The 23,151-nt window shown below is 39.6% G+C and overlaps 1 protein-coding gene across 12 annotated transcripts in view; it reads left to right on the top strand.

Annotated features, from left to right (window-relative positions):
* mgat4c (mgat4 family member C) overlaps nucleotides 1-23,151 on the top strand; it is a 384,199-nt gene that overhangs the window by 4,752 nt on the left and 356,296 nt on the right. Inside the window, exon 1 of one of the 12 annotated variants that reach the window (XM_048549092.2) lies at nucleotides 22,239-22,283. The exons of the other annotated variants lie outside the window; for them this stretch is intronic. The gene's annotated coding sequence lies outside the window, so the exon portion shown is untranslated. Of the gene's footprint in view, nucleotides 1-22,238; nucleotides 22,284-23,151 lie in introns of those variants that run through there. 12 annotated transcript variants of the gene reach the window in all.

Here is a 23,151-nt window from a genome sequence, read left to right as displayed (position 1 = left end):
TGTCGCTCTCCCAGGTGTTCAGGATCTATCATGTTGTTTAGTTGTGGCACAGGCTATCTGCAGTAAATAGGGGCACCAGCCTGGCTGGTCTAAGCAGTGGAGCCACATCTTTAGCAGCCCTATTGACTGCTCCACCATGACCCTGGTTGCACCATGTATGCCACCTTAGTGAAGTTGCCATACCAGCTGAGTGACCAACACATTAAATCAAAAAGGGAGTCCCTGAAATAGTACAACACCTTTCTTATCCCAGACTCATGTCAATCATTCCACTGTTCATTAAATCAGTCAAGTCCAGTGTCACACTTACAAGAATCAATGTTTGCAACCTCCCACGATATCCTTGGGAGTTTCAAAAGTCATAAGTTGCTTTTGGCCAGTATATGACTCTTTTTTACTCATTGCTGACATGTCAATGTTCATTTTGCAGGCAAAATAATTGGAAACAAACTGTAGCTGGAATTTGCAAACACTTAGTTCATGTATTTTCATCTTCAATGTTTCAGTATCCAATAAGTGTAAATTCCACACTTTTGCCAAACACAGACCGACTCTACCTAGCCATATTTCTGTTGTAGTTAGCATCTCAACAAGGATAAGAATAGAGCTCATGGTGGACACCGTCAGCACTTGACTCAGCCTAATTGTTAAGTATGCCTGGAGAGCCTCCATGACCCCTATTATCTTGCACTGTCTTGACAGCTTAATTTAATCCATCCTCCCAAATGGAGTTCACCACATTAGACTTTGCCTCCACTGTTCTCCCAATCCCTCAAGCCCCAAAATTGTCCCTAAATGATGCCTGTCCTACTCCTTTACCTTCCCACGGAGGCCACAGTGGTCTCTGCCAGTAACTACCCCACCAGCATCCTACCGTATCCTCTGATACTGTTCCATCTGCCCTACTTAAACAGTGAGCTTGCCTCCATCAAAGTCCTTGTCCACACCTCAGAACACACCTCTCATTTCTCCTCATCCCAGCCTTGACTGCCCCCTACTCTTGGCAGCTTCTTCACAGGCAGAGATCATGGAAATGTTTGGCCCTCTATAGTTGGCATGATCTTTGGTGGCAAGAAAAACATTCTTGAACAGCAAGATCTTGAGTATTTGGGAAAGAGTTTGGAAGGGCTCTGGGATTAGTGGACACCTTTAATTTACCTTGCCTTTTATCAGCACTGTTGTGTCGGTTTCAAACTTGCAGCTTGCTTTTCTGGTTGCACACCAGCTGTCTCTGTCAAAAGTCTCCTGTTCCCACATCAATTGATTAATGTCAGCCAGAGAGATCTGTAGTTACTGGAACTTGTGCCTCACTTACCAGAGCATAGTTCATTGTAAAGCACTGCCTTTGGCATTCTGGAATCATCCAGGCTTAGCACATATCATGCCCAGCGCAATTGGCATTGTAAGATATTCATCATTGGTCAGGCTGGCTTGTTTAAAGAATTCATTCTATGCACAACAGTGCTTAATAAACCTCTGCAGAATTATCACCCACATTAGCTTTTGTAAGCCTGCATCTAATCCATTTCAATTATTTTCGAACACATTTTCTTGAATTTGCGAAAAGACAACAAGGACTGAATCAGCCCACGTTCAAATGCAGCCTGACCTGGACAATGTAGAGTTTTGAGTTTACGTGTGGCAAGTAAAATGTACTCTGCATAAGTGCCAGACAATGATTGTCTCTATCAAGACAGAATCGAATCATCGTGTTGTGACATCCCCACCATCAACATCCTGGGGCTTATTGACCAGCAACTGAACTGGACTTGTCATACAAGTACTGTGGCTACAAAAGTAGAGGCTGCAGTATGTAACTCATCCCCTGGCTCCACAAAGCCTGTCCATTATCTACAAGTCAGAAGTGTAATGGAATACTACCCACCTGCTTGGATGAGTCCAGTTCCAATATCACTGAAGAAGGTTGACAAAGCGGGACAAGGTTGACAAAGGACAAAACAGTCTGCCCTACTGGCACCACATGGGCAAGAATTTACTCCCTCCATCACCAATACTCAATAGTAGCAATGTATGCCACCTACAAGTTGCATTACAGAAATTCACCAAAGCTCCTTAAACAAACTCACAACCATGTACAAGTTCCCCTACAAGCCCCTACCATTCTGACTAGGAAATATATTGTCGTACCTTCGATGTTCCTAGGCCAAAATCCTTAAACTCCCTTCCCAACAACATTGTTGGTCTATCTACAGCAAATGGACTACAGCTCTTCAAGAAGGTAGCCCATCCCTACATTCTCAAGAGCAATTACATTTGGGCAATAAATGCTGGTCCAGATAATAACACCTGTATCTCATGAGTAAACAAGAAAAAAAAGCATGCAATTTGTAGGTACAGACAATCCTAATTCCCAGAAAATATATTTTTTTCAGCTCTGTCCATTTGGCATGATGGGGGCATTTTTCTTCTGTTTAAAAAGAACCTGATTGACAACTCTTTTACACAGAAGATTCTGCATATATGGAACAAGATATCAAAGGAAGTGCACGGAGTGGGTACAGTTACAGCATTTTAAAGATGTTTGTACAGGTACATGCTGAGGAAAGTTTGAGAGGGTTATGGGCCAACTCAGGCAAATGGGGCTAGCTCAGTTGAGGAATCCTGGTTGGCACGGATGACTTGGGCTGAAGGCTCTGTTTCCTTTCTGAGTGACTCGATGTCTCTATCTGGTGTGACAGGCAAAAATCAGGGTCTGTACTTCATTCATCAAATAGTTTAGTTCAGGAGCCATACCAAGTAGCCAGCCCTATCTTCACTATAATCATGAGCTGCCAATACTAGTTGTGTTCCCTGTTGGCATCTTTCAGTTGAGATGGAAGGAATCTGATGGGTTAATTAATAAATGCAGGGAAACAACAGCACTCAGAAGGCACAGGGCTCATTTCAAACAGTGTCTGATTGATCACTGTAGTCTGGAATAGTAGATAGTATGATGACAATCACGACTCTCACATTCTTTAATGCAGTAATAAATGTTGTCCAGCTTCACATCAACAATGCAGAGAAGATATTCTTCTCTTTGATTAGTGATGGAAGCCAATTCAAGTTTCTCAACACTAACTGAGAGAATTAGTAGGCTGACTCAATACCATAAGTATTATGTTTAGACACTGGCTGTAATGTAGAATAAAATATTTTAACTCACCAGAGCTGCCTTGATAAGGCTCCCATTGCCATCTCTCATTTTAAGATTAGATTAGATTAGATTCCCTACAGTGTGGAAACATGCCCATTCAGCCCAACAAGTCCACACTGCCCCTTGAAGCATCCCACCCAGACCCATCCCCCTATAACCCACATACCCCTGAACACTACGGGCAATTTAGCATGGCCGATCCACCTAGCCTGCACATCTTTGGACTGTGGGAGGAAACCGGAGCACCTGGAGGAAAACCACGCAGACGCAGGGAGAATGTGCAAACTCCACACAGACAGTCGCCCGATGCTCCAGTCGAACCCAGGTCCCTGGCGCTGTGAGGCTGCAGTGCTAACCACTGAGCCACCGTGCCACCCTACATTTTCTACATTGCAGTACTCCCAACATAACTATAAAAGTGACCTCTCCTGCCTCGACTCACCACTGAAACCTTGAACTAATGTTGTAACCACCTACAGATACCTGATATCTCACTCCTAAGCCCAACCCAAAAACACACCTCACACACCTCCGTTACTCCCTAAAAGTGCATGACTCCACATCCCCAATCAAGTCCCACCTGCAACACCATTGGACCTAACACACCTCCCAGTCCCGCAGCAACTTTCCGTCTCAAATTCACATTCTTGTCTTCCTGTCAGTTCAGATCATCTCACCACATTTATTTTTGGTCACGGTATAGGCGTCACAACTCTTTCTCCATCATAACCACATTTACTCCACCTTTTCACTATTTACACTATATCAAATTGCCTTGAAGAGAGCTTTCAACATGTCACATGTAAACCACTCTCACTCTTCTTGCCAGAGGGCCTGGTAGTAGAAAGAAGAGTACAGAAACAGAACAATCTCTTTCCTCTATACAGGTGAAAATACAAATAGAAGAGGCAACAATCAATTGCAGTGGTTAAGGAAAAAAAGAGCAGTAGAAGATATGATAAGGATTGAGGCTACATACAATTTGGAGGTTATGTTATTTTCTCTTCCTTCTTTGTTATGTTTTACTTCACGCACATAGAAACCCAAATAAACAAAATGGTGATGCGTAGAACTTTCATTCAATAGTTGCTGGTTACCCTAACAATATGTGCTAACATTTGTCTCTTTCCCTTTATATGTGGTGCTTTAAATACTGTAGTCCTTATTGCTGTATTGATTGAAATGGAGAATGTTTTGAAAAAGCACCATGGTTTCCTTTCACCGTGGCAACACACCATTTAGTCAAGATAATGGATTACAGGATCTGTCTTAAGAGGTTCAGTGTACACAAGTGAATGCAGGTATAAAGGATGGTTCAGGACCCATTAATATTAGTGCTGAGGAAGGTTCATTCTGAGTCATGCAGACTTTGGGCTCAACCAACTCCTGCATTGAACCAACTTTGTTCAATTTAGTTTAAAGTTTAGGCAAAGAGCTTTTCTTTTGTGGTATGACCAACTGAAGATGCATCATGGCTGTTTTTCTTTTTTTAACCATCTCTCAGTCAGTTGCAGCAAATATATTTTCAGTTTTCACTCTTCAGCTTGTAGCTATCATTAATATATATTTGATCTTGTTAACTCTGTTTACTTTATTTGTACATGCATTTATCATTAAACCAAGTTAACAAGATCAAAAAAATGAGGTTGAGTCAATTCTAGGATATTTTTGTATCTTATTCCCTGAAAAATAATTTAAAATGTGATAACAAGCACATGCAAAGAACACAGCTTACAATGAAAGTTGGGGTTTTGAGCTCCAATGGTGCAGTGACAGTACCTCTACTTGTGGGCCAGAAGGTCTGGGTTCTATACCCACATGGTCCATAGGATCTAAACAGATTGATCAAAATATCTACGAAGAAGTTTGGAAGAGAGGAGGGGCATCTAGTTCATGAAGATAAAGGCAGTTGAGAGAATGAACTTAAATCCAACTGTTTAGTTAGTGCTCCAGGTCTTCAGGAGAGATGAAACTTAGATTCTCAATCAATTGAAGTTTCTCTATATTGTTTTTACTCCAAGGTTGTTTTACTCAGATTAAGAGAGAGAAACAGAATCTTTTTGTATCCGTGCTCTAGTCAGTCTGTGTTTCTTCTTTCCCATTATTGCTCAAAGCAAGTTACTGAACTATGGTTTGTTTGTACATTCCCAAGCAAGATCCATGTATTCTCCACATATTTAAGACCCATGGACAATTCAATTTGGAAAAGACAACATACCGAGATTGGAAGTATACAAATGATTCATATTTCAGTAATCTTGCAAGTGTAAGAGATGTAAATTTCTTTATAGCGTTTTTTGATTAAAATAGTAATCCCAAGCCAGCTGCTCTATGTCTCTTCCATGCAGATTGTCTGGGCTGATCATGAGATCACAGCAGCTGTTTACGTCAGAAAAGTTTTTTTAAGCCTATTTTTAGTCCATGTATTGAAGTCAAATGATGAAAGTCAAATATTTTCACTCCGTTCATAATATTAGGACTACAAATCTAAATAGTAATTGTCCTGCAATTATGAAGCAATAATTTTTCAGGGAAAAAAATTAATGCCAAATAATATTCCCATTGGGAAATCGAATGTTACTGAATAAAATTCAAGAAGTTGCAACCTGCCAATATCCACTGGCTGGAAGAGAGTTAGCAGGTTTTGGATTTGAGTGCCAATGAAGCTCTTGGGTCTTAGCTCATGTAATATAACAACGTGGGAATTATTGGAATCTGGATACTCACTAGCATGACTTGCTCTTGGGAAGTATGCAGCAGAACCTCTTTACTTCTATATTTGTTTTAAATTTGCTCCAGAGGTGTGAATGTCACTGGCTGGACCAGTATTTATTGCCCGTCCCTAATTGTCCTTGAGAAGATGGTGATGAACCGCCTTGTTGAAGCAAAGCAGCCCTGGGGATTATGGATACCAAATTCTCGTGGAAGAAGGAAGTTCCAGGATCTTGACCCAGTGTCATTGTAGTAATTGTGGTACATTTCCAAGTCAGGATAGTGTGTCTCTTGGAAGGGAAATTTAACGTGGCGGTATTCCCATGCATCTGCTGCCTTTGTCCTCCACGGTTGAAGAGGTGCTTGATTTGGAAAGTTGTGTTTAAGAAGTCTTAATGAGTTGTTAGCAGTGCATTTTGTGAACGGTATATGCTGCTGTTACTGGGTGCTAATGGTAGAGGGAGTGAATGTTGAAGGTGATGGGTGAAAGTCAATCAAGAATAGTTTCAAGCTTCTTGAGTGTTGTTGGAGCTGCAGCCATCATACAAATTTGATAACATTCCATCATACACTTGATTTTTCCTTGCAGATGGTGGGCATTTCCTAACAAATCATAAGCTGGGTTTTATGCTCCAGAGTTCATAGCATCTGACCTGCTCTTGTCACCACAAAAATGACATATTTTGTCTAGTTCAGCTTCTGATCAATAATAACCCCTAGGATATTGACAGTGAGGCATTCAGTGATGACTGTAGCATTTCACATTAAAAGAGCTATGACTGGATTTTATCTAATCGGAAATGGTCATTTCCTGGCATTTTCAAATTAGCAGTCCGAGCCTGAGCGTTATCCAGGTCTTGTCGCATTTGGACTTGAATTACTTCAGTTTCTAATGAGGTGCAGATAGTGCTGAATATTGTGCAATCCAAAGCAATTACCCTCACCCTTGATCTGATGATTGAAGGAAGGTCAATGATGAAGCATCTGAAGACGGTTGGGCTTAAGACACTATTCTGACGAACTCTTGCAGAGAAGTTCTGGAGCTGACATGTGTCTTGTATGACTCCAATCATTGAAGAGCTTTTCTTTTCATTCACATTGATGTCAATTTTTCCAGAGATCCTTGGTGGCACACTTGGTCAAAGACTATCTTGGTATCAAGATTAGTCACCCTCACCTCCCCTTTTCACTCCAGCATCTTGTTTTGTCTACATTTGGACCAAAGCTAGAATGAGGTCAGGAAATGAATGGGCCTATGGAACCCAAACTGATGCCCCATGAGCAGATTATTATTGAGTAAGTATCACTTGACCGTACTATTGTTGGCACCTTCAATTACTTCATTGATGATTGAAAGCAGACTGGTGAGGCAGTGACTGGGCCAGTTGGATTTGTCCTGCTTTTGTTTTAGTGGACAGGACATACCTGGGAAATATTCCACATTGATGGGTAGATGTCGATGTTGTCACTGTACTGGAACAGCTTGGCTAGGGATTCAGCATACTTTCAGTGCTATTCCAAGAATTTTACCAAGGACCTGTAATCTTTGCAGTGTACGGTGTCTCCAAATGTTACTTCCTACCATATGAGGTGAATCAAATTAGCTGAGGAATTATAGCTGCTTATAAATCAAGGCCTGCACTTGAATGGTAATGACTTTAAGTGCTTGCTGCGTGCCATAAGCTAACCATGGATTTTTTAAAAAATTGGGTCTATTTATCTTGTAAGGTTATTCAAGAACATACTCTGAAGACAGTGAAAGATTATAAAAACTAAAAGAACTGTGGATGCTGTAAATCAGGAACAAAAACAAAGTTGCTGGAAAAGCTCAGCAGGTCTGCCAGCATCTGTGGAGAAGAAAACAGAGTTAACATTTCGGGTCCGGCGACCCTTCCTCAGAACAGTGAAAGATTATGTCAGTTGCGTTCGCTGATCAAAGAAATCTTGGTGTTCTGGTTCCCAGCCTCATATTTGTTTAAATGTTACTTAGTTTTACTTTGCAAAGAGACTCCATCATGGAAGAAGAGGAAGCCAAATGATAATCGAATGTGGAGCAGGATGTAGGCGCTGAATCAACAAAAATTCCTGCAGATCCACCTATGCAACCAGCATGAATCTTGTAGGAAGCGCTCTTATAAAGCATATTCATCTCAGGGACTGAGATGGCTTTTTTGTACACTCAATCAAATAATGCAAAGCACCTTTCTCCCCTATATTATCCTTCATACTACATCAATTCCCATAAATGTCACCCTTTTCTGAACTGTTACCTTATTCTGCACCATCAGAGAAAAAGACATAGGTCAAATGAGGGACAACCTGACTACTCATCTACTTTGTGGCATGTATAAATGAGGTTGGTATCTTTTCCCATGGTGTCCTCTTTGTTGCTGGAATGCTCCATCCAAGTTCTGACTCTTAATCAGTGATTTCTTCCAAGACATTTCCAATGAAAGGAGTAAGTACGCTTTGCTTGTTGCAGGGATTCCGTGGGTCATGGATATAAATGTTTTTATATCACCCTATGCTGAGTCTGAGTTAGCCACACAATTACCTTTGCCCATAATTGGTCCTGCCACTTTCAGATCAAACATCAATTGTGCATGGGGCTGGGAGTGTGATAAGGGGCGTTGAGAGTTTTGGCCACAGCATTGTCTTGAGAGACACTGCACCAAACCACGTCAACTACAGATAGGTGTTGTCCAAACATTTCCAGTGATCTGCCTCTGAGAAAGATGGTCTGTCATAATGGAATGTTGATATCCCCGAACAATCTCACACAGGAAAGACTCTGAGTGGCTCGGCGGGCAACTGCCACTTGGGAAACAGTGCAGATGTCTCGAGAGTTACCATGAGCCAGAGTATTGTATGTGGGACCATTGAAGAGTAATCAGTTGTGACATGTTTGCTTTTAAGGATCTTAGATGCTAGTTGTAGTCAGAATTAACAGTGCTGGGAAGTAGCAACCTTTGATTTTGAAAGCAAATTATACCATTTTATTGTACTTAAAAAATGAAAAAAAAATTAGAGACATAAACATTGCCCAGTCATCCTATAGCTAATGCCATTTTAAGTTTCTCACATGCTACTTAAACATGTCAGATCCACACAGTGAAAACTCTCTAATTTGTCTTCAGCTTTGTGCAAATGTGTAGGTATGTAATCATATTTATTAGAGTGACAGAAACTAAGGCTTTTTGAAAAAAAAAACAGCCAGCTTATGAGGGGAACAAGGAGAAGTGACTGTTGAGATGCTGCATCAAAGAGGGATTGATTTTGTAGAAAGCTTGCCAGTAGAAGGTATCGAAATTAGAGTCACAGAGATGTACAGCATGGAAACAGATCTTTTGATTCAACTCATCCATGCTGAACAGATATCCTAAATTAGACTAGTCCCATTTTACAACATTTGGCCCACATCCCTGCAATCCCGTCTTATTCACATACCCATCCAGAGGCCTTTTAAATGTTGTAATGTATCAGCCTCCACCACTTCCTCTGGCAGTTCATTCCATTCAGGCACTATGCACTGCATGAAAACGTTACCCCTTTGGTCCCTTTTAAATCTTTCTTCTCTCACTTTACACCAATGTCTCTAGTTTTGGACTCCCTTACCATGCAAAAGAGACCTTGACTACTTACCGTCTTGATTACCTGAGTGTTCATTAACACTCAGCCTCCGACATTCCAGGGAAAGTTGCCCCAGCCTATTCAGACTCTCCATACAGCCCTAAGCCTCCAAACCTGGAAACATCTTTGTAAAGCTTTAAGTGGGCCACCCTAAAACAAAGGAAGCTAGTATTTCCTCTTAAAGGAGAGGGCCCCTTTTCCAATGCTGGCAAGGTGGCATGTTCTGAAAAAACTGGAGAATTCATTTTCATATAACCAAAAAAATCCCTAAATTTTCTGACTGTGCAGTGGAGGTGCTAAGAAGTGAGCAACAAGAGGAATGTCCTTTTATCCTCTGAGCAGTATGTCGAATCAAATTTACCAACTATAACAAAAAGACATGTTCAAACATATTTATGTCAGTCATCACAACAATGTGGCAAAACATAAATTACTGTTCCAAAGTAATATTCTCTTTCACATCCTTTGTTCTCTTTGCAGATTGGCATCAGCCCAAGTTAATCATAGACCTTGTGACATTTCCCCTCCCCTCGTCTTGACCCCATCATCCTATTCAAAACAGAGCACTTAATTGTACTTCTGATTGCATTTGGTACTTCTTAACATCTTATAATTGCTTCTGTATCTTTGCTACATTTACATTTCTCCTGTTATCATATTTTGTTAATTTGTTCACAGGACATGGATGTCACCAAATAGGCTCACATTTATTGGCTATCCTTCATTTCCCAGAGGACAATTTACAGTCAATCACATAGATGAATTTTGGAGTCACACCTAATCTTGACCAGCTAAGGGTGGATTTATTTAGAATTTCCTTCCCTGAAGGTCAGTAATGAATCAGGTGGTTCTTACATCACTTGACATGGCTGCTATTAAGCCGGCTTTTAAAAATTGCATCCAATGATCACAAACAATTGTGAGATTTGAACCGTCATCCCCAGAATATTAGCCTGGGATTCTGGATTGCTAGGTCCATTGGCATTACCACTATGCCATCGCTTCCCCAATAGCACAAGATGCAATGCAACTGTACACATCCAACCAGGCACACATTCTTCTTACAAGATAAACTGAACACAACAACCCAGAGGCCACAAGAACAACAGCAAGTCCTTCCTTGGTGTACATGCTCATTCCAAAGCAGAAAACGTAATGTGAAGAAAGGGCTGAGCATTAACAGTGGTGTGACTTGAGGACAATGATGCACAAGGTGCTTATGCATTTTCCCTTCTTTCTTTCTACATTTAAGTCTCACTTGCACGTTCTACATATCATAATAATGCAGTGTTTTATATTTTGTCTGTTTTGCTTATATTTACCAATATGGCACCATTCCTTTCTTTTGAGGTCTATCTAGTGTCCCAGGTCTTATTAATACATTGTACCTTACTAAAGAGTATCAAATGGATATCCTATCCACTGTACGTCCTCTCTGAAATGTTGTGATAGTGATGTAGCTTACTATCAAAGCACATTTTCATCTCTCTCTTCATATTTTGGTTCTTTGTTCTCTCATGGCCGGCCTAGTCTTCTGATTTTGACTCAAAATAAGGTTGCCCCAAAAATAAGGATGCCCCCATTCACCACCACCCACCTTCCTTTACCCTCTTCCAATATAATATTCATTTGTATTGCCCCAGAAAAATCTCCTCCTCAATCCTCAGCTCTTCAATCCTCAGCTCTTAAATTCTGCCCTTTGGTGACTGTTCAGAGTTAGAAATTTGGAAACCAATTCTTCAATCCTGAAGAGTAACACCCAAATGTTGACTGCTCCTTTTCTCTAGATGCTGCCTGTCCTGCTGTGTTCTTCCAACCTCCCGTTTGTCCACCTTGACACAAGTGCACTGGAGTTATAGTAGATAAAATTAAGTTAGCTTGTAATGTACAACTTGGTAACTTTTTCATCATAAACCTGTCATATAAATTTGTTAATGGTTAATTACCTTTCTATGCCAATGTCTGTTGTAAGTGTAGCTAGGAGAAATGCGCAAAGAATCCTAGAAATTAAGATTCTGAACTACCTTAAATACAGGAAGAGCTGACATTAATAGCCAACTGTTAACCACATACTTTTTATTTTGGCTGTCTGAAATCTAGGTTCATAATGAAGGGCACCATAAAGATGTAAATAGTCTTTGAAAAGAGGTGAATCTCGATGTTGGGACTGAGACATTCCAAGCTTGATTTTTGAAAGCCAAATAATGACAGCTCGGAGAAAAGACTGAGAAAGATGAAGATTTTCACAGTTTGGGGAAAAAAAACTATATTAGGAATAATCTGATGAACCCCAACTGTTATCATGGTGATGACACTGACAGAAGGAAAGATGTACTGAGTGTCAGCTTGCCAGCTTAAACAGAACAAGAGGAGGAAGTTGTGAGGACCAACAATCATAGAAGTGTAAACAAAATGGTGAAAAAATAGCAAAGTTAAGGTGGAGTAAAAACTTTGATGGAAAAGTAGAGCGAGATTACTGTTCAGGTGATAAAGTTTTGTGGTTTTTTTTGGAAGAACAAGAGAAATGTTATAAAAATCTCACAGATACCATAGCAAGCCTAAAATCCTGGATAAGCTTGAGCTTCGTTACAGTTGCCATTTGGGAAAACTAGTGTGTTTGGCATGCCAGAATAAACTCAATTACTGAGAAACAGATTTGCCAACAGAGAAAACACATCTTCTTGACGAGCAGAGATGCTAAGAATGCTGGTAGATGCACTATGTTCAACACATTTATGTTTTCTCGCTCAAAACATTTTGTAAATCATCCAGGCTGGGTTTGGATGCCAATCAGCAGAATTCTATATTAGGTTTTGCAGTTGAAATAATTCCACAGTGACTGGTATCCAGTCACCAAATCACCCTTTATTCATAGATAGAGAATCCTTGACACTGATCCAGCTCCCTCAGAGCTAGCTCATGAATCGCTGTAGTGTGGAAGCAGGTCCTTCGACTCAATAAGTCCTCACTGACCCATTGACCTATAACCAAGCTAAGCTCCGCATCCCTGAACACGACAGGCAATTTAGCATGACTAATCCACCTAGCCTGCACATCTTTGGACTGTGGGAGGAAACTGGAGCACCCAGAGGAAATCCATGCAGACACGGGGAGAATGTGCAAACTCCACGTAGATAGCCACCCACTGGTGGTATTGAACCTAGGTCCCTTGTGCTGTGGGGCAACAGTGCTATCCGCTGATCCACTGTGCCACTCTCAGAGTGAACAAGGTGCTTGACACTGTGTCAACCAGGGCTCCTTGTTTGGACCAGATTAATAACCCCAATCAGGGAATTCATAGTCTATGAGATCCATGTAGCTGATCTCATTACAATCAATTCATTCCTCCAACTCTGCCTCTGATACGGGCGGCATGTAATGCACAGTAGCGTCTTGGAAGAAATCCATTTTCCTCTGCTTAGTAAAATGCTCAAATTTAGTAGGTGTCACATCTGACCTGAAGTCATGGCAAAGTTGGAGGAACTTGACCCAGCGCTAAAACGCCTCAGAAGAACCTGCAGCAAAGAACCGGCATATGTCCTTGGACTCAGGGAGGGAGGAATGAAGTGTTTGTCATGTGGTCAGCCAGGTGGACCTCATTGAAATGAGATTCCTGAGTGGGTTGTTAATCAGGCCCAATCAGGGAGCTCCGGCAGACAGACATAAACAGGACTGTCAGACATCATGCTTGTGCCTGTTAGACAGGGCTCCCTGAATGGACCAGATTAACAGCACTAGTCAGGGAACTCGTATTTCAGGTCCACCTGGCTGGCCTTGGTACAACCCCCAGTAATGATCAATTAAATAGGACCTTTTAAAGTATTTATCCACTTCCCCCTGAAAAGCTATTACTGATTCTGCCTCTACCATTCATTTGGGCAGGGTATACCCGATCACAACCACTTATTAAAGGAGATCTTATCACTCAGCAAGAGGTTTTATCCCATTTACACCTTTTGACAGTTCAGCAAGTACTTCACATTTTCTCTGGTTTAACCCCTGCATTAACACTGGCCTACATTTGCAGCTTGTGCAAAATTATTGATGATAGTGCTAGTCTGCTCTTCCATTTGGCACAATTTGCTTGATTTTTGGTTCTGTATTGACATCTCAAAAGCGTATGATACATGCTGAACAAAGCAGACATAAGCTAAAAAGTACTATTAAGAAAATAAAGAACTCATCAGTATCATCCATTGCATGGGACATTGAAATGCCAGTATGTGGCATGAAGGCGTGCGGACTTGGTTTTATGTTTTATTTCTATTGACTTTGCTGGAAAGGCCCAGTACTTGTTGCTCAGTACCAGCTACACCTAAACTGTAGTAAGAGTCAACCATGTTATTGTGATTCTGGAGTCACAAGTATCCAGGCCAGGTATGGCTGCCAGATTTCTTTCCTTAAAGGACATCAGTGAACCAGATGAGGTATTACAACAGTGGATGATAGTTTCAGCTGAATTTATGCTCAAATTCCAGCAGCTGCTGTGGTGAGAATTGAAGTGCATGTGGCCTAAGGGTTAACCAGGCCTCTGCATGACTAGTTCAGTGACATAATTGCTATGCCATTACCTCCCTTCAGCATCCTCTCACCCCAGCTGTTCCACCATTTTTGGTCCTAGCTGTAAAGAAAGAGAATAGGAAAGCAATCAAAGGTGATGTTGATTTCTCCAGCCATGAGCTGCTTTTCTGCACTAATTCAGTTTCAGGGAACTTTGACCAAAACTTTGGAGTAGTTCTCTTGACTGCTCCTTTAGCAATAATCATTGTGCTTCTTGTGGATTAACTTTTTTTGTTAATCGTTAGATTAATTCTTTTAAACAATATTTGTTTGGAGAAAGCAACTGGGAAGACATAGAGTGAAAGTTTTTGGATTCCAATAGTGGCTTACTTTTACTACTCGAGGGCTCAAATGGTCAAGTTGAAAAACACTTGGAAGGAACTTCATAACAGACAGAATTTAATATCATATCTGCAGAGGAGTGGATCACCCTGAGCAGCTGATTGACTCTGACCAAGCCACTGGACTGATTTTGGAGGCTGCCTTTGATATCCTGTGCTGGCACTGCCTCATTGAAGGATGTCTTCCGGGAATTGACTGAAGAGTATCGCCTTAGAATTTGAAACACAGTAATTTGTATGTAGCACATGCAGTGTGTTTAGGAAGTACAAGGTTGGCACATGGGGCAGATGTGAGATTGACAGAATGCGATGCCATACAGAAAGATACCCATCGCCTTGACTGATGACTGCTAACAACCATGATAAACTACCTGCCTTTGTGTCTGTGATAAACAGCAAGACAAGGCAAAAGTACTGTGAGCCTTTAAGATTTAGCTGAGGGGTCAGGGGCCAAAAAATAAAGGCAAAGCAGTGATGCTGTGAGATTCCAGGTATGCACAAAGTGAATGATCATGAAGAGACCAAGCTAGCAATTCTAAGATGCAGCCTGGTCCAAGGTACCAGTGTACCCTTAACATGCAGTGTTTAAGTGCAGAAGTGTACTATAATTGGAGCAAAGGTGTGTCATGGTGATGCAGAGAGGCTGGCACATGTCAGATGGTGCTGGATATCTAAGATAGAGGTCCTGAGGGGCATGTGGCGAGCTGGAGTCACTAGGTAACCACTCTGACTTTTATGCCAAGAATTTTCAGAAGTTAGTTTCTATTTGATGGGTGGGAGAACCCAAGACTGCATATTAAATGAAATAAAATTAAGGATTATAATAAGCTATAATCCGCATTTACAAGTTTACTAGAGAGAATCTCATCTCGACATTCAGTGAAACTTTTCATTCTTATCACTGAGAAGAACCATGCTTATTATCTCAATTGATTTTCCTAAAAGTATCACCACAGCCCATCTTATTCAGGACCTGGGAAGCTTCAATCCAGTTTTAACTTTGATAGTCTAGTGAATGGATACAAATAAAACAAACACACCATGGGGTTTAAATTCATCTGAGAACATTGTCAATTTTGTGGGCAAGTTCACCTTCTTGCACAATGAGAAGAAAAGGTGGCAGAAAGAGACACGATTTGTGTTTCAAGTCTATTGCTCTTTTGGATGGACTGAGCTGATTTTGGAATCAGGTCTGAACATCAGTTGCTGGAGCTCTACTACAAACCTTCATCTAGTTCAAAAAATATCTATCGACCGTGACATTTTGTTTCCTATCCTGCAGCTATTTTTGTATCCATGTTGCTTTGTCCCTTTGATACTATAACTTTTAACTTTCCTCATAAGTCTACTGAGTGGCACTCTTACCAAACACATTCTTGAAATCTATATTGAAACAATGTCATAGCATTATCCTCATTGATATTTTCTATTACCGCTTCAAAATTCTCCACCTAGTTAGTTAGTCATGATATTCCCTTCTTTATCAACCCACCTTTATTCATGTGATTCTTAATTCTATCTCAAATAATTGTTTCTGGCCATTACACCAATACCAATGCCGAAAGTAAGATTTGCCATGACTCACTGGGCAGCATGTTGGAAATCAAGCCCTGCTGTTCCCAAAGATGTCCAGTGGGTCCGCTTTTGTCTGTCATTTATATAAATGATTTGAATGAGAATATAGAAAGCACCTTTAATGCAGATAACAACAGGGTTGGTGGTATAGTGGACAGTGAAGAAGACTATTCAAGATTGCAAATGGATCTTGATCAATTAGGGCAGTGAGCCGAAGAGTGGTAGATGAGTTTAATTTGGATAAATGCAAGGTGTTGCATTTTGGTAAAACAAGTGATGACAATACTTATGCAATTAAAAGTAGGGTTTTGGGAAGTGTTGTAGAACAGAGAAACCAAAGGGTTCAGTACGTAATTTTTTGAAGTTTGCACCATATATAGATAGGATGGTTAAGAAAGTGTTTAGTAATCTTGCCTTTCATTGTTCAGACATTTGAGTAAAGAGGTTGGGAAATTACGTTGAGGCTTCTTCTGGAGTACTGAGCGCAGTTCTGGTCGCCCTGCTATTCAAAGGATATTATTCATTTTGAGAGGGTTTAGAAAAGGTTTTGCAGGATGTTGCTGGGAATTGACGCTTTGAGCCATAGGAAGAGGCTGGATAAACAAGGATTTTTTTCACTGGAGCATAAGAGGTTGAGAGGTGATCTTATAGAGTTTTATAAAATTGTAAGGGGTATAGATAAGACGAATGGCAGGTGTTTTTTCCCTAGATTGGGGGATTTCAAGACTAGGGGCGTATTTTAAGGTGAGAGGAGAAAAATTTTAAAAACACGAGGAACTTTTTTTTACAGAGAAAGCGGGCGAGAAACTGGTTGAAGCGGGTTCACAGTTACACTGTTTAAAAAAGATTTAGATAAGTACATGAATAAGAAAGTTTGGAGGGATTTGGGCTAAGCGCAGGCAATTGAGACTGGTTCAGTTTGGGATCATGGTCAGCATGGGCTGGTTGGACCAAATGGTCTTTTTCTGTGCTGTATGACTATGTTATGAAAGTTAGAAAATTTAAAGTAAATGCACAATATTTCCCAATTCATCTGATTTTCAGACCCAGGGTGATAGAGACCATGTTTGGGTTTGTGTACTTTCCAAGAATCATTATTTTCCACAAGTAATTAGATTCGAATTACAGGTAAATAATTATAAACCATTGACATATAACACTACTGATTAGAACATTAATCTTCCCCCCTTCTTACACAGATGGACAAGACATAGAGAAAACAGATGGATGGAAGGTCACTGGGAAAGCAGTTCAGTAGACTCTGTTCACAAGATCTGTTGAGCTGCTTCTTGTGGATCAAAGGGTTTATTCCCAGCTTTCCTTTTCTGAACACTTGCACTGGTTTTCAAGAAGAAGAGGGTGATTTGTTCATTCGTGACAGGTCTCTGACTCAACAATTAAAAGTCATAACGTGTAGAAACTACAGAAGGAATAGTGGTTTTCTTCAGTTTTAAGGTGGATTTTGACTGCAGAGGACTGGGAGAATCATCTCCTGAGCTAGTGGATATCCAATCAATTCTCTGTATCATGTTTCTAACTCCAAGCTATTCCGTTATCCAAGAACCAATCACACAGTTGGCAGACAAAAGTCCTGAGCTGGTCACTAGTCCATAGACCAATCAACCACTTGTCAATGAAAGGTTCATCTGTAGACAGTTCAGTTCATCTGAATCCTTGATTTTTAGAACATTTGTTTCTCATTTCAATCCACAATTTTTAGGTAGGAAGAAAAGACATGGTCTTGACAGAATGAGAAGAAAAGAATGAACTAAAAGACTAACTCAGAGGGAAAAACCAATAAGCAAACCTAGTCATACTTGGAGACATATGTACTGGTCATATCAGAGCTCTGAGAATTACATGACGAGTTGACCAATATGTGCTATTTACGGGTTTTACTGCTATTTCCTCCTGCCATTCAGCAGACAGAGAGTAACTGATAAAGAAGTGAGCAGTCAGTAAGAGATCAACAAGACCAGGTTGTGGCTGATTTACAGTTCAAAAATATTTTTCAGTGTTAATATTCAAAGAACATAAGCAGCTGATAGGATGTGGGTGGAACTTAATGAGCTATGAGTCTAATTTATGTGACAAACGATTCAGACAATCATATAAACACCTGTTTGTCTTGTTATAAAAGTATACAGAAAAAAAACTTTACCCAAAAATGGGGTTTTGAGATTTGGAGCCCTCATAGAAAATTTAATTGACCTTTGGCCTTCCAATCATCAGTAGGGTTTTGTAAAGAGCAGATTGAAGCAGTTCTTCTGGGTTGAAAATAACTCTTTTTGAATCTGCTCAAGAGTTAATTCAGTGCTGTTCAAGGTTTGTTTGGTAAGCAGCTAATTCCACTGACAATTTTTCCTATCTTTTCCTTAAGTTATTTAGAGGGGGAAAGTGTCGTGACTAATTAATTGGAAAGAAATAGATTTTCATTTGAGGGATTCCCCAATGGAGAATTTATCGTTTCCCACGGATACACAAAGGAAGTATGAGCTGCCTGGTGCCTGAACCCTCAGTCCTGTAGATTCTTTTTCATGTGCTCAGGAGGTAAAAAGATGCATTTATTCTTGTACTCTCAAGTCTAAGCAAACTGATAATCTTTTTATATGCAACTTTGAATGAATCTAAAATATAAACCATGCAAGAAATCCATGCCTGTAAAAAGCTACAGATGTGTAATTAGAATGAGAAAATGCCAAAAAGGTACAAATAACTAAAAGAAAAATGGTCAGTCATCATTCCAATACTGACCTTTATTCAGAAATGATGAGAGCTCCTTTGTAGACCATACATGCAATGTTAACCTAGACTCTTTCAGGTGCTAATTGAACTGCTGTGCATTGTCAGATTTCCAACACTTCCAGTATTTCTTCTTATCTCGACTAAAAAAGAACACATTCTTATGCAGACGAGTGTGCTATGTAAATGTTTGATTCCAAACCCAATTTATATGCCTCATGTGAATTTGTGTCTACTTGATAAAAGACAGCTCACTTAAAATCCCAATTCTGTCAGTAAAACTGAACATTTTTATTTCACCAAGCGTGCATATTTCAGTCTTCTATTGTATTATATACACTAGATTGAATAGCTTTGTTTTGTGATCATTCAGCAGTTTCTGCTGCTGTGGAAAGTTAAGAGAAGGATTATAAGATTTACGGATAGTGGGTTTCTTCACACAACATTTATCTTTATTACTGATGACAAGTTGATAAAATTTGCACATATTTTTGCATGCCATTTTATTAACTCCTGCCTACACTTGTCTGATTAAAGTGCTTTTACTTCCATTTTAAAATGGACTGAATTCCAGATTGGAGATGGCACAAGTAATGAACATAAACATCATAATCAACTCTGTTAAGAAATACATAAATAGGTTTGGAGATGCTTTACTGTGAAGTTTGTATTTTGATAAGTTGAGGTACAGCCTTGCATCCTGTCAAAGCAAAATTGTTTTCTTTGGCAAAATAACAGTGGTTCTGAACATTCAGCAACACTGTTCATTTTTGTTATTAAAATAATGTGATTATTTTTAAATGATTGATGTAGTGCCTTGAAAAGGAGTTAACTATTAATCTGTTTACAGCTGCAGGGAAACTAGCATCCACAGATGAGAAATGATTTCCACATGGAACTGACTTGCAGATATGACGATTACCATTTTTACTCTAATATTAATCATACATTGCAAAAATTAAACAGCTATAAATTAACAGAATATGAAATGTATTTCTACTGATGTAGAAACTGCTACCAGTGGAGTGACCACCAATTACATGTTGAAGATGGTAATGTGTTACAGTTTACTCAAGAGAGACAAGTTGCTGAGAAAGTATTCTAACCAGATGCATCACAGCTTGGTATGGCAACTGCTCTGCCCAAGGCCACAAGAAATTACAGAGAATTATGAATGCAGCCCAGGCCAACATAAAAACCAGCCTTCCTTCCATTGACTCCATCTGTACTTGCTGCTGCCAACATAATCAAAGATCTCTCCCACCCCAGTTATACTCTCTTCAACCCTCTTCAAACAGCCAGAAAATACACAAGTTTGAAACATGTGCCAACAGATTCAAGAGCAGCTTCTTCCCTGCTGTCATCAGACTTACCAACAGACCTCTCATATGATAGAGTTGATCTTTCTGTACACCTTCTCTGTAGCTCTAACCCATATTCTACATTTGCTGAATGTACATAGGTGAGGTTTAATTTGTCTCAACAGCACACAAAACAATACTTTTCACTGTATTTTGGCACATGTGATAATATTAAATCAAATCAAATCAATTAGCTATGAGGTAGCACATAATTCTTACAACAATATTGTAGGTTGGAGCTATAGTAGTGATGGCAGTGAAATAACTCCACAGAGGCCAGTGTCCCTTCATCAAGTCACCCTTTATTTATATATAGGAAGCCCTTGACACTGATCCTGCTTCCTCAGAGTGAACAGGATGTCTGACACTCCTGTCAGTCAGGGCTGCCTGACTGGACCAGATTAACAGTCCCGATCAGGGAACTCATATTCTATGAGGTCTACCTGGCCTGCCTCATTGTGATCTCTACAGGTAGAGGGTCCAATGTTCCTTCCTACACCTCTCTACCAGAAATCCCTCCTTGCTGCCTGTTTTAAGAAGTGATTGCAATCTGATCATCAACCTGTTTAGCTGAATAATGAGCACATCTTCCTTCACCTCAAGTGTTGGAGTTGGTCTTGAATAGCATGTTTCTAATTCAGAGGCAGTGATGCTACTCATTATGTCACAAGAACTCATCACTAATTCTATACCCTGAATGATTTATCTTTCCAGTAAAGTCCATTGCAGGGAGTATTGATTTCAGGTTTAACAATGAATTGATCCTTCAACTCCCCACATTTCCTCTTTCCCTTCTGTACCACTTTATGATTTAATCATATTTTAACTTTTGGAAGCAATTATTTCCTTTACATAGCTTGTAAATTGTAAAACTTGAAGGGTCATGATCACGTTAACTTGTGTGACCAAACATGCCACTGGAAAGCAAGATTGAACAAAATGTACAATGGGCAGCTGATTTGAACACCACAGGAAAATTAAGTTCAAATTAATCTTTTGATGTCTGAATACCAAAATAATACAAGTACACAGGATGTATCAAACACATATACTTAGCTGAAATTTAAAAGTTGAATGTATTCACAGCATATGTGCAAGTAGGTCAATTCTGATCAGATGTTAAAATATGCTTCAGCTACATAACAGGGAAAAAGTCAGTTACCCTGTGGAACGCATGGACAGCTCTTTGGCTGTTGAATACAACAACTTGCCCCAGAACTAAATGACTGAAGTATGTTGAGGCGTAATACCTGGCCTTGTTGGAGCACTGTTTTTGATGATGCATTTCCTGGATGCATTTTCCCTCCTCTCCCTCTTGAGAGGTTAGCTTAATGCAGTTGGTGACATTTCTGTAGAGACTTTAAATGTGATCTTAGTAATACTCAGCTGATTTGTGCAGAAGACTTTGCTGAACCACAAGTGACATTCTCTTCTTCCTTTACAGGAAGTGGAAATGTGGTACAATTTGTCCTCCAGAACTCTCGCAAATAAGCTAAGATTGAATGCTAGTCAAGTAAGAGATTTGAACTCTGGTCTCCAAGACAAAATAATAAAACCCAGTATAACATATAGACTGGTCCCAGCTACAATTTTAAATTCCAATTGAGTGTGAGACAGAAAAAAAAGTTGTGCTTAAATTCTAAATTAGTTTCATTGCTCAAGGGATAAAAGTAAACGAGCTGACAATCTATATAGCATTCATTTAAATACTGTCCTAGCTTATCCTCCAATGTCACCAATCATAATTCATTCGAAAGTATTAAGCACATTTCTGAAAGAGTGATATAATATTTTAAATGTTAAACAAATTTACATTTTCTCTCTTGAGAACAATTCATTTATTCATTATTGAAATTGCTTTCCAGACAAAATTGACTCTCTGACCTAATATTGGAGAAAAAAATATATATTTTTAAAATTGCAGTTTATTCGTCTTGTCATCTGACCTGAAAGCAGCTTCTTGCTCACCATTATTTTCAAATGAATTTCAGTTCCCAGCTAGCCGTTGCAAGCTGCAAACACATTACAGCATGAATAGTTTTCAGACTTCAAAGCTGACGTGGGTTGGGAAGAGATTAGCAGTGGTGATGACATTGACAAATCAGATATATTAAGTCTCTGCTGGAGGGTATCTGTTGACTGAGAAGTACCGGGCCTTTGCAGAAGACTTCCATGGGTGTTATAAAAGGCCAAATATGACAAAAAGTAAGGCATTTTTAATACGTGCTGCTGTAACCTACGATTCTCTGTAATTTTGGAAAATGAGAGCTTGTCAAGGAATTTATTCATTTCAATAGATCATTTTAGTTTCAAGAGCTTTTTACCGTGGAGACCGGCTGATGTACTCTTTGTAATATCAAGTAGCAATGTTGCACCAAAATATACTGTTATGTTGTTGTTGAGGCTAACAGTGCTAATTATTCGTTTTGCAAGAATCACACAGGAACTTCAAATGCTTTTGCAAATGGAAAACGCCAGAAGTTGCTGTTTGGGATGTGTCACCTAGCCATTAGTTTTGCTGGCTACTATTGAAATACATTCAATAATGACTTAAAGTTGATGTTCGTGCATGGTAGAAAACTCACATTTCAGCCTCATTTCTGCTTTCTAAATAATGTAATATGTTTTAATTCCTATCAATTGGGTGCAATTATACCATTTAAAATCTGATAGGTTTATGAATAGGAAGGGTTCAGAGGGAAATGGGCTAAATGCTGGCAAATGAGATTAGGTTGAGTTGGGATGTTCGGTCGACATGGCCGAGTTGAACTGAAAAGTCTGTGGCTCATAAATGCTCACTCTATCACTGAAAATTAACAATTACAGAAGCAGAATCCTTTCCTCAGTTTTAACTTGTAATTGGAGATCCACATATTTGCCTCTCTTAATCCAATTTTTCTTTCTCCTGCTTCATTTCACTTCCTGTATTGGATCTAACATTATATTCATCATCTTAATTTCTTCTTGTGCTGTTAATTTCAGAATACTGCACTTTGATTAAAGAAATGCAGGCTACTAACTCAGTTGTAAACTATGTATATTTTTCAATGTTCAGAAGGCCGTTCTAGGTTGA

This window comes from Stegostoma tigrinum, chromosome 18, assembly GCF_030684315.1.
Source record: "Stegostoma tigrinum isolate sSteTig4 chromosome 18, sSteTig4.hap1, whole genome shotgun sequence".
NCBI classification, from domain to species: domain Eukaryota; kingdom Metazoa; phylum Chordata; class Chondrichthyes; order Orectolobiformes; family Stegostomatidae; genus Stegostoma; species Stegostoma tigrinum.
This window is presented reverse-complemented; position numbering and strand designations above follow the sequence as displayed.